Genomic DNA, 13,931 nt, shown 5'->3' with positions numbered 1-13,931 from the left:
ATCTCTCAATGGTAGCTAATGGTCCATTAGCTGAATGTAATACTAAATAACTTGGCTATCAAACCCTTGTCAGAGAAATTTGATTTGAATATTTCCCCCATCCCTAACCTGGGTGTATTAATTTTTCGTGTGTGTGTGCATGTGCCCACAGAAGCTTTTCAATTTCATGTAATCAAAATCATCTATCTGATTTTTGGTAATAATCTCAATCCCATGTTTAGTTAAAATACATTTTCTGCCTATAGATATTAAAGCTTCTTCTCTTCTGATTTTTGAGCATGTTATAATCTTTGATGTTATGGCTATGTATCTATTTTTCATTTATTATAGAATATAGTATAAAATATTCATCTAATTTAATTTCTGCTAGACTGCTTTATAATTTTCTAAGCAGATTGATATACAATGAAGATTTTATTTTGGCAATGGCCTGAAGGACCCTTAGACACTGAAGACTTGTCCTTTGGTGGTAATACTGATATGTTAGCACACTTGACAGTGTGATAGACTATTCCTAAGCTTCAAAGAAATAAAGTGGGCAGTATAAGGTTGCAGCCTGATCCTGTTTGCCATTCTCTGTCAAATTGGTCAAGAAGATTTCAGAGGATTTTTCATATTTTAATAATAATAGAAAGCAAAATATTTCAGAGCAGAAATACGACTGTCACACCTGCCTGAATGTTACTGTTCAGATGGCACTGGCCTCTAAAACTTGCAAATAATAAATGCATATGGAATTGACTGAAAATTGTACCATCTAGCTGCCTCCACAATTAGTTTTATGCAATTAAATTCACATTTACTTTATTTTCTCTAATATTCATTTTTTGAATTATAACTTTAATTTTTTAAATTTTATTCATTAATTTATTTTTTTTTCTTCCTTATTCCCACAAAGTCCATTTCTATCACAATCAAGTCTCAATTGTCCCTGATTTCACTAGTTTTGCAGTTTTTTCTTTCTTTTTTCCAACTATATAACAATTCTCCTTGTTTTCTCTGTTAAGTAAATTTCCCATTCCTCTCTTCCACTTTGATTTCTTTTGGTTTTTAGGATTTTGTAGGATCTTTTTAGGATTTTTAACTTTTTATTTTATTTTTTGTGTCTTTTCTTGGAGAGGGGCTCTTTCCCTTATTCTTTTCATTATTTTTTTCCTTTTTTCTCTATATTATAATTTTTCTTTAGTTCCTGATTCTTACATTTATTTATTCTTTTTTTAGTTTTCCTTTGCTTCATTAAATTCAGGTTTGTAAAGCATCTATTTTGAGTTTCCTCTTTTAAATACTTTCTCCATTATTGCCCCTTTACCCTTTATTTTCTTGTATCTCAAACTTAGAAGCATCAATTCTTTCAGAGGATTAAGAGAAGGGAAACATGTTCCTATAATAGGAATTTTACTGTGATTCTGATCATATTGTCTATTTTTATCCTATTGCCCTGATTATATTTCTTTCCTTTTGTCATGATATCTCTTCTCTTTTTTTCATTTTCCCCACATGATTGTCTTCATCTTATTAATTTCATTACTTCTACTTTCTTTGATATCTGTATTTATTTGTCTTTTGTATGTTTCTTCTTTCTGAAATATTTGCAAAACAAATAATTTACTTAATAAATTTGAAAGAATACTTCAAATGTTTTTGAACTTCCATCTTTTTTCATTGATTCTGAGAAGTTTGTACTTATTTCGATTTCTTTGAGTTCAATATCTCTTCTATTTTAATATATTTACTGTTTTTGTTTGTTTATATTCAGTGACCGAATTTTATATTTTCCTTAGATGTTTAGTAATTTCTGACTTTGATAGCAGATCCACTGAGGGCTAGACTTCCACTCTCTCTTAGCTTCCTCTCATTCTGAGGAATTCACTTTTCAGTTGTATCAGTGCCTGAAACAAAAGAGTTCTGGGCAGAAGTAACCCCTACCTTGGATACCAACTCTCTTGCATTTAGACTTTTGTAGTTTTTTTTTTTTTTTTTTTCCTCTCTAGAATATTCACACTCTGGTACCTTGCTCCAGTGTACTCTGTTCCATTGTTCTTTGACTTCTACCATAGTAATGTACTATTAGACCAGTCAGAGAAAGGTTCTGCTTTTCTATACTTCCATCCTCTCCTCAAAGAAAACTGGCAGAGTTGAGGGCTTCTGTTTTCATGTGTAATCCACATTAGACTCTCCTCACGAAATAAGTCTTTTTTTTTCTTTTTTCTTTTAATTTGTATTCCTGGCACTTAGCCCATTCCAGCACTTAGCACAGTGCCTGACAAATTGTGGGTGCTTAATGATTGTTGACTTACTCATTGCTACAAAATGAACATTCAGAATATGACTAAGATGTGTAGACCAAGACTGAAGTAGTAAGTTTATTGCTGAGTGTTTGCTTTTTAGAAGACAAAACAAATTCATGAGTCATGTTATGTCTTCCTTATAAAGCCAGTTTAATATTTCCACTGGATAATATATCAAAAAGTTTGAAAAGTTAGCAATCTAATAAATTAACAGTAGGGAACAGATCTCTAATTCCTAACTCCCTCAACACTTTCTACTCTACTAGGTTGTCCTGTGCGTGTATTTGGGCTATGTGCTGGGGTCGGATTTGTTTTAATTCCCATCCTTTATCCTTACAGATAAGCTTGCCTATCACATTCATGTTGAAAGGATTACCACTACTTTGATAACTCCAGAGATTCTACTAAAAGACTATTAGAAATAATCCACACCTTTAACAAAGTTGCAGGATACAAAATAAACCCACATAAGTCATCAGCATTCTTGTATATCACTAACAAAATCAAACAGTTAGAATTACAAAAAGAAATTCCATTTAAAGTAACTACTGATAGTATAAAATATTTAGGAATCTATCTGCAAAGGGAAAATCAGGAACTATATGAGCAAAACTACAAAACGCATTCCATACAGATTAAGTCTGATCTAACCAATTGGTAAATATTAAATTCTCTTGGATAGGGCAAGCAAATATAATAAAGATGACAATACTACCTAAACTAATCCATTTATTTAGCTCTATAACAGACTCCCAAAAATTATTTTAATGACCTAGAAAAAATAACAAAGTTCATATGGAAAAACAAAAGGTCAAGAATTTCTAGGGAACTAATAAAAAAAAAATCAAATGAAAGTGGCCTAGCTGTACCAGACCTAAAATTATATTATAAAGCAGCGGTTACCAAAACGATTTGGTATTGGCTAAGAAATAGATTAGTTGATCAGTGGAATAGGTTAGGTTCAAAGGACAAAATAATCAATAACTTTAATAATCTAGTGTTTGACAAACCCAAAGATCACAGCTTTTGGGATAAAAACTCACTCTTTGACAAAAACTGCTGAGAAAATTGGAAGGATAGTTTGCCTCTCAGACCTGTGGAAGAGGAATGAATTTATGACCAAAGAAGAACTAGAGATCATTATTGATCACAGAATAGAAAATTCTGATTCTATCAAATTGAAAAGTTTTTGTATAAACAAAACTAATGCAGACAAAATTAGAAGAGAAGCAATAAACTGGGAGAACATTTTTACAGTCAAAGATTCTTATAAAGGTCTCATTTCCAAAATATATCAATAATTGACTCTAATTTATAAGAACTCAAGCCATTCTCCAACTGCTAAATAGTCAAAGGATATGAACAGACACTTCTCAGAGAAAGAAATTGAAACTATTTCCACCCATATGAAAAGGTGTTCCAAGTCATTATTAATCAGAGAAATGCAAATTAAGACAACTCTGAGATACCACTACACACCTGTCAGATTGACTAGATTGACAGGGAAAGATAATGTGGAATGTTGGAGGGGATGTGGGAAAACTGGGACACTGATACATTGTTGGTGGAATTGTGAATACATCCAGCCATTCTGGAGAGCAATTTGGAACTATGCTCAAAAAGTTATCAAAATGTGTGTACCCTTTGATCCAGCAATGTTACTACTGGGTTTTATCCCAAAAAGATCTTAAAGAAGGGAAAGGGACCTGTACGTGCAAGAATGTTTGTGGCAGCCCTCTTTGTAGTGGCCAGAAACTGAAAACTGAGTGGATGCCCATCAATTGGAGAATGGATGAATAAATTGTGGTATATGAAATTTATGGAATATTATTGTTCTATAAGAAATGACCAGCAGGATATTTCAGAAAGGCCTGGAGAGACTTACATGAACTGATGCTGAGTGAAATGAGCAGGACCAGGAGATCATTATATACTTTAACAACAATATGATGTACAATTCTGATGGATGTGGCTCTCTTCAACAGCGAGATGAACCAAATCAATTCCAATAGAGCAGTAATGAACTGAATCAGGTACACCCAAAGAAAGAACTCTAGCACATGACTATGACCCACTACATAGAATTCCCAATCCCTCTATTTTTGTCCACCTACATTTTTTATTTCCTTCATAGGTTAATTATACACTATTTTCAAGTCCGATTCTTTTTGTACAGCAAATATCTGTATGGACATGTATGCATATATTGTATTTAACTTATACTTTAACATATTTAACATGTATTGGTCAACCTGCCATCTAGGAGAAGGGTTGGGGGGAAGGAGGGGAAAAATTGGAACAAAAGGTTTTTCAATTGTCAATGCTGAAAAATTACCCATGCATATGTCTTGTAAATAAAAAACTATAATTTTAAAAAAAGAAAGGACTACCTCTAATAAAGTAAGGATGATATCAATTATAAGGCATAATGCCTATGGATATAACACCCAATATAGTAGATTGAAATATTCTTTCTCTACCTTGCAATTCTAATTAGTGATGGATATCTTGTGCAGGGCACTGAAATCAAGCTCTGATGATGCTACACAATTTCTTCTTTTTTAAGGCCACTGGAAAGTGATGAGGTAGTCTATTATCAGTTCTTAAAATGCAAGTGCTTATGTCTGATCTGCAGAAATCATTAGCTCAATCCTCTAGAGAATATTAATATATTTACATTCCACCAGTATAATGATAATAATCTAAACAATTAGATGTAATGGTGTCAACTTTTCTTTCATTAACATTTTTACCAAAGGAAAAAAAAATCATGGGAGATTCCTGGAAGCAACTCACTGAGAAGGAATGAGTTATAAAAATCCACAATAACTGACTGAATTAATTTAAAATTCTGCTACTTGTTTACTATAGTAGAGTCTTTGTAGAATTGTCGAGATAAAACAAGAGCAGATTTTTAGAGACAGAGAAGCATATAACATTGAAGAATCTCTGTCTCAGATTCTTCAACAATAAAAATGGGGGCAAAATAGCACTTACCTTGCAGAATTATTGTGAAGATCAAATAATATAATTTTTCTAAACAATGTTTGGCACATATTAGGTACCTATAAATGCTTATTCCATTCCCTGTTATATCAAGATTTCAAAAACTGAGTTGGAAGTCTCAGCATTGGGATAAACAAGCAAACACAAGCAGTGATGATATACTTCACTTTACAAATGAGGAAATTGAGGAGCAAAATATTTGGGCAAATTGCTCATGTAATAGGTAATAAATAATAGTGGCAGAATCTGAACCCAGATCTTCTAAAAATCAGTACTCTCCACACAACCTCTCAATCTCTTTTTTACAAGGGAAGACATTTATACCTCAAAGGGAAGTGAATTTATCTGTCACATAACCAACTATGAAATAGTGATCCATATTTGATATTTTTCCCTTTTTACTACTGTGATTCTTCTTTGTTGTGAAAACATACTACAATTATTGGCAAAACTGATACTTCCTCTAAGAAAAACAAGAGCAACTAGTGAGTCATGGGTTGTTTTTTATTTGTTTGTTTGTTTTAAAATTATTCTTGTGTGTCCTATGTCAAATCAAATGATTGCATGTGAGTTTTCCCTAAAGTAATTTGGCTGACTAAAATAAATATTAATGATAATCTGTGATTGTATACTTTTAGAAAGAAGAGAAGTATTATATATTTTGATGTATTTTAACTTTGCTCTTCTTTTCTGACCTGATTTTGGGTCTGTTTCTTAAAAGAAACAAAAAGATAAATGAAATATAATACCTATACTTTCAGAAAAATGAATAGCTAATAAAAATATTTATTTCTCTAATACTTTAAGGTTTTTAAATACTTTCTTAAAATCACTTCTTACTGTCAGTACCCCAAGATGACTAATATGAGATTTTGGGATACAAAATATTTTTTGAGAAATAATTGATGGAAAACTTATTTTCCTTGGTTGTATCAAAATAAACTAATATTCCATCTAATTTTGTAGTGTGAAGTCATTCGGACCATAGATCAGTTTAGGCACTTAATGTTCCTGAAGATATTTGAGCACTTTTAGTTGTAGGTACTGACAGTATAGGGTGATTTTAGGAAATCATTACTTTTATATGTGAATTGATATAGATATCTAGATATCAATATTTATCTGTTTACAGACATAAACAAAACATACATGCATATAAATTTGTGTTGATATATTAAATGCATAAAATAATATATTTAATTAATGTAATGTAATGTTAATATGATTATACATGATTATTATTGCACTTATATATTGTTTTATTATACATTAATTTATTTTATGTATACATTATATATTTATACATATGTGAATGTATGCATGTTTATATCTGTACATATACATACATGTGTATATAATATAAAATATTGATATCATATATATTAATTTCTCTCAATTGACAATAAGTTCATTGAAGGTTGGGAATATTGTTTATTTTAAATCTTTTTATTCCTGGTAGCTAGCAGAGTATCTTGCTCAAAGCAAGTGACTATTTATGTTCATGGAATTGAACCTCCCTGAGTTGTATAATGAACACATTATAATATTAATTTCACAGGTGATATCAGAAAGAGGATGTAACATATACATGATCATAAAACTAAAAAGTATCAATGCTGGGATTTCAATTAATTTTTCCAAATTCCAAATTTCTACTATAACAATTAAGATGTATAGATTTAGAGGTAAATAATAAATAGATAGATATATAATTTATTAAATCCTTACAATTTGCCAGGTATTGAGTTAAGTGCTGGAAATAGAAATATAAACTTTTTGGAAACCATTCTCCTCACTTTTTCTTTCAATTCATGTTTCCTGATTTGTTCAGCTGTTCTCCAGCTGATGGGAGTCTCTTATGCACTGATTCTTTGATGCCACAAAAAAGGAGTACTGCAAATATTTTTGTACATAGAGGCTATTTTTCTTTAACTTTGATCTTTTAAGTCTCAGTAATTCTGATCAATCTAATGAACAGCCATGATTCTAAAGAACTAATGACAAAGAAGGTTACTCAGCTCTTGTACCAAATATATGAGACTAAATATGTAGAATGAGACACACTTTTATGGCTAATAATTTGGTTGACTGTGTATATTCATTAAGTATTTTTCCTTTTCTTTCCCCTCTTTTTCTTCATGAGGAAAGAGAAAAAAATGATTGAAAAAGTGAAGTTTAACTTAACAATTAAGATGGATGGTCCCAGCTCTCAAGATCCTCATATTTTAATGGTGGAATACATACAAAAGAGATGGGAAGTAGAGAAAGGAATGTTCAGATTGGGAAGTTGCTTGGAGGCATGGCTCTAGTAATTGAAGGCAAAAAGCTCACTTATTAGGACAGAGGGATCAAGGAATGGAATCCCAATTTCTGGTGGAGTAGACAGTTGAAGAGAAAGGTCATAGCAAGGAGGCTGAAGGAATAATTGGAATCATTCTTTAAAATGTGGGTTAATGGGATTAACAGCTGCAGTTAAGCTTAAAGGAGACATATCAGACCTTTAATTTCCATAGTGGCATTTCCAACAAAATGTGGCCATGGACCATCTGCATATTGCACATCTGTTGAGGAAAATCTGCAACTGGGAAATCCTCAACTCAGATGAAATGAGTTTCTTCCTGAAGCCAAACTATAATGCCCCTGACCGGCAGCTGTGAGGAGACCTAATGCCAACAGAGCTGAGTTCTACTTCACGATTCTAACCTGGCATGTGGAACAGCAATCATGTAGTGAGATGCAGGTGTTTCCCAGAAAAGAATATATGTGGAGCAAGGCATTCATTACTACAGGGTCAGAAAGAACTCTGCCCAAGGAAAAATCCAGGGGACAAAAGGGTCAAAAGAAGAAAAAAAAAATAGCAGGGAAACAAACAAACAAACAAACAAAAAAGATTAAAAAGCTTAATATTTATTCTGCCCTGAATCTTAAGCAGGTTTTGCTCTATTTCTATTGTGGTTAAAATTGGGAAGAAAAAGGGAGGCTGAGGTAGTTTGGTTCCTCTGCCCTGATCCCCTTCCCTCCCGTAGGTCATGGTCTATTTAGGTAGCTGCTGACTTTGAACTGAATTTGTAATTTGTCACCAGCTGGGCTTTCTCTTCTGAGTTCCTATGTGAGACATTACAAAGATGCTTGTCTGAGGAAACCTCAATAGGGTCAATGAGCTCAGGGAGAAAACACTTGGATCATAGAATTTTACAATTAGAAATTACTTTAGAGGTTGTTTTGTCTATGTCTTTTGTTTTACAATTAAAAAAAAAAAAACTGAGGCCCACAAAAAATGACTGAAGTCACATAAGTTAGAAGTAGAAGTGCCAAGATTCAAACTTCACCCATTTGATTTCAAATTCAGGACTCTTTCTCCTATACCTCATGCTGTTTTTGTTTGTTTGTTTGTTTTCATTTGGCAGTTTTCAAATGCCAAAAGATAGCTGTTGGGGGAGGGAAATGGGATTGGTATATATAAACTCAGGGACATTTTAAGCATTAGTAGACACCTAAAACAGATTCCACTAAAAGGTACATTCTCCAAAGTGTGGGCCTCTTCTTTTTAACCAAAGTCAATGGTCGAAGTCAATAATTTATTTGTATTTGATAATCAAGAAGGATTAAAATTTATTTTAAATTAGGACAAGCTCAAAGTGTATAGGAGCTAACATGGCTTAGGCAAAAGCAGGTCATGAAAGTCAGGGGAGAAAGACAATGTCAGAAAAAAGTCTTGGTTCAAATTCTGTTCCCACTATTTATTGTGTATTCGCACTAAGGTGGCTTAATTTTTCTGAGTCCCATTTTACCCATCTGTAAAATGAAGATAATAATTCAGGTAGATTTTGCAGGATAAAAATGAAGTATGTAAGTTAAGACTATAATTTTTTAGTTGGGATTTGCAAATAATTCATGATTCCAACATAATTTTCAACATATCTATGATTTTGCAGTTAAATATTAGGGAATTTCCTGAACCATATAGAGGATAGTTCACATAACTTGATAGAGTCACATAACTTGTAAGTGTAAGAGTATATTTGATGAGAAAACTCCCTTCAACAGTACAGAACTATAACTAATCTTCAACTTCTAGGTTTTAGTCACCTAGACAAAGCTTCTTAAACTATGGCTCATAACCCTATATGAAGTATATAACTAGATGTGAGGTTTGTGAAAATATGATTTATTATCAAATGTCTGATTTGCATTCCTATTTTATATACTTACTTGGGATCATATAAAAATTTCTCAGGCAAAAAGAGGTTGTGAATGGAAATAATGTTTAAAAATCCCTGACCTAGTGTTTATATTGCTATACCTGCAGACTCCTCTTCCTGAGTCCAAATCTAGCCTCAGACATTTACTAGCTGTGTGACTCTGGGCAAGTCACTTAACCCTGTTTACCTCAATTCTTTATTTGTAAAATGATATGGAGAAGGAAATAGCAAATCATGATGACTTTGCCAAGAAAACCCCAAATGGGATCACAAACAGTCAGATATTACTGAAAAACAATTGAATAAAACACTAAGAAGTTTAATAAATTGTTCAGCATCTTTCACACATTATGTGTCACAGGCAGAACTTGAACTCAGGTCTTCCGGATCCAAAGTGGTTTATTTGCTACAACATTCTGCCTTTGCACTATTTCCTTTTATACAGTTCTGACATTGCAATTGAACTGTGTACATGGAGAAGTACTTCAATAGGTTCATTAAAGAAATTATAATAATTAATATTTATGTAACATTTTAAGGTTTACGAAGCATTTTGAATGTGTCACCTCATTTGATCCTCACAATAACCATGAGGTAGATGCTATTATTATCCCTGTTTTACAGAAGAAGAAATTGTGACTGACAGGGGTTTTTACAAAGGTCATACCTGCAAAGGTGGATGGATTTGAACTCAGGTTATACTGCCCATTATATACTATACCATCTAATGTGCAATATACATATAAAAGCCCCAGATTATGATCTCAAGGGATTTCATCAAACCTTTTCATTTTACAGAGGAAGAATCTGAACCTCAAAGATTTTAAGTGATTTGACCAAAGTCACATATGATAAATCTGAGATTTGTCCAATCATTCTCTGATTCCCAAGCCAGAGCTCTTTTCATTGCAGAAGTGAGGGCATATTGGAAGCTATGAGAGACAATGATTGCTCAAGATCATTCTCTTAGGTTTCAATAGCTAAAGAACTTTTCTTAAGCCCTGATTCTTCTCCATTCACCTCAAGCTGTGTTAAGATGGACCTTGGATTTTCTTACATCTCAATCTGGGGGTGGGGGAAAGTATTAAAGAATTCCTAGTACCCAGATTTAGCAGTGACTCCCCTTCTAGACCAGCTCAAAAGCAGAAAATGTGGATGGAGTTGAGAACAGAGGGTGAAGAAAAAGAGATAAGAACAGCTGTGCTTACAGATCTTTTCCCATCAGGAGAAATTTGTTTATTTTGTTTCTCATAACCCTCCCCACCTTACCATGTGACTATGTACAAATTTAAGGATGTGCAAGCAGATGGATGGACAGACCCATAGCAATAGATGAGTCAACATTTCCAAAATATGCCTAAAAAACTATCTTCAAGGAACTGGTCTCATTACAGAAGCCATTGCTGTCATTCTCTATCAGTCACACTGCTAAGGATGGATTTGCTCACCAACAATGTGAAGCTTTCACAAGCTCCAGGGTGATAACTAGTGTTGTAAAGATGAGTTTCTTTATGAAATGATATGATCCCCTCTCACTTACTGATTTACCCTATGGGTTATCTAAGGAAATATTAGATATGGTATCTGAAAAGGATTCCAAGGTTTTAAGCCTCAGGGGTCTGAAAATGGTGATGCTACTGATATACCTTCATTGCTTTAACAAACATTTGTAAAATACTTGCTTAATCAAGGGTTACAAAGTTCATAGTATATACATACATTACATATAATTTACATATTATAAGTCCTTGTAATCACTTTGCAATTGGCCTTTATAACTTTAGCATCTGATTTCTATAATACAAATTTTATAGTTGCTTATTCCCTTCTTCCACCCCACTCTGTGATCAGTTTTTAAAGAATAGATAATAATTACATTATTTTATTTTACAAATTTGGCAAATGGAATTAGGAAATAGGGAAATGATCTTTATGATTTCTTGTAGCCTAAAATTCTATTATTTCACTCAAATAAGGTAAGATATGATGATGGAAGCTTCTAAGAATAAGAGAGTTTCAGGGTGTTATAGAATGTGTGTGTATTTATATGCAGTGTCAAACATCATAAAGAAACATTTGTTACAAATGATATCAAGCAGAAGGTTAATACTATTTGTCCCTCAAATTTTGATTTCCAATTTTATTTTAATTAAATATTCATTTAAAGACATATTCTAATGTTCATATCCTCAAAATATGTTGATTGATTAGAATATATCTCAATGCAAAAATGCTCCTCCTTTACCAATTTTCATCTGGTATACATTGATTATATTCTTCAAAGATGAAGGATAACTAAGTAGCTAGCTTGAGGTGTTTCTTTTTGCCATGTGTTAAATAGCAGAGATTGCTGTAGCTGAGAATGGCAGGCTTCCAAGTCACAGAGGAAGAGCTTGCTAGGTATCCCTACTAAGGAGATGAATTTATAATTATGGTTTATGATTATGCAGAACAAAAGGTGAGACCTTTATGGATCAATTCTCCCTACAAGTCAAGCTCCTGGAGAAGTTTCATATTCTTTTTTCCATAAACCCATACTGAGCCTTGATCATATATAATATGCAGGTTAAAAATGCCAAGCACAATCCAAGGGGAATAAAATATCCTATGTAAACAGTTCTCCAGTTAGTTATCCTGACAAGATATCCTTATTTCTGGTAGCATATTATAGATAGCAGTTTTGACATAGGTCAAATCTGATTTTCAAGTATTTGTTTGAACTTCTCTATTGCTATTATATTATTTTCCCTTTTATAGTAATTCTATGTGTATTTGTTACCCTCATTAGATTTTAAGTTCCTTGAAAACAGGGACTCTGTCACATACATCTTTTTATCCTTTGCATTTAACATAGGCCTTACATCACAGTATGAGTTTTAAGAAATCTTTGCTGTCCTGTGAGATGCAGACAAGTGCTTAGTAGTAATGACACAGAAGAATTAATTACACATTGGTAGGGCATTTGCAGGACCCTCTATTTTTTGCTGGCTGTCAGAATAGCTTATGTTTTTCCATGTCAAGTAACTTCCTAATTAGGTCTTTAAAAAAGTATTTTGTGTGTGGATGTGGGGAGATGTGGGGTAGTACAAGTAGTGATGGGGATGATAGTGGTGGTGCTGCTGCTGGTGGCAATATACAACATTAAAAATATTAATTCATGAAGGAGTGGAATAGAGAAACCTTTTATGAAGAGTTTCATCAGTGAAGTTGTCACTGAAGGAGCAAGATCAACAAAAGGGAGCTGAAGACAAATTGTTCAATGATGGTAAACCCAGAGAAGTCTGAGAAACAACAAGAGTCCTAATCTGGGACTGATGAAATTTGGATGGAAATAAGTCTTCTCAAATTTGCTTTATCTTACAGCCTAGGCAGACTTCCCAAATGTCATACAAAAGGGGGTGGAGGTTAGAAATTGGCACTTCTGGCAGGGATCAGTTACTTAAAGACATGTGCCAAGATTGAATGCTATGATAAGGGTCCAGTTATTCTTAGTCTTGGGCATAGGATCTGCCTCTAAATTAGAGATGATTTCAATTATTCTGCTATCATTCTTGCTTTCATTAATTGGGAGGTTCCAGAAGGATTGGAAAGTCAATAAGACAACCCCATCCTAAAACACCAGCATCATTTGGCAGTGGGCTAAGATGAGAAGACTTCCCAGGTGACACTGCATAGTTTGTTCAAGGTTCATCTACTCAGATGAGTCAGCAGGTTGTCTATGGAGGGTAAGAGATATAGGTATCATGTATATATGTATATATATATATATATATATATACATACACACACACATATATAAATACACACACACACATATATATACACACTAACATATAGACTAGCAACATATTATATACTTATGTAACATGATATATTCACATATTATTAATACTTATATATTGCATTTAATAGATTTGTTCTATACATAAAATATACAACCTTATATGTACTTAAATACTATATAAGTTATATAAATGCATCTACATAGGAACATTCATATAGAATATGAAATATCAATATATAATATTCCATCATCTTATTTAAGTAATGTACTATATAAAAGTATATAGTATATTTACAATTAAAATATGGAGGCATTTATATGTATATACACACATATATATTATTAATGCCTGTGATATATAAGTATATATATCACAATGAAATATATAATATGTAGTATATAATAAGCTGATATAGTGTATTACATATGTCCATAATATACTTATTTATATGCATTTATGAGGTAATTGTATATGCATGCATATGCATTATATATCTATTCATATATTTATATAATATCAAATTTTGTCCATATGTGCACACATATGTAATGACGCATAACACTTCTGAAATATAGATAACAGAGTATTGTGATATGAAATAGATATAGAATATAGCATAATACTCACATTTCAATTTTATAATATGTATA

The sequence above is a fragment of the Sminthopsis crassicaudata genome, chromosome 2, assembly GCF_048593235.1.
Source record: "Sminthopsis crassicaudata isolate SCR6 chromosome 2, ASM4859323v1, whole genome shotgun sequence".
Taxonomy (NCBI): Eukaryota; Metazoa; Chordata; class Mammalia; order Dasyuromorphia; family Dasyuridae; genus Sminthopsis; species Sminthopsis crassicaudata.
This window is presented reverse-complemented; position numbering follows the sequence as displayed.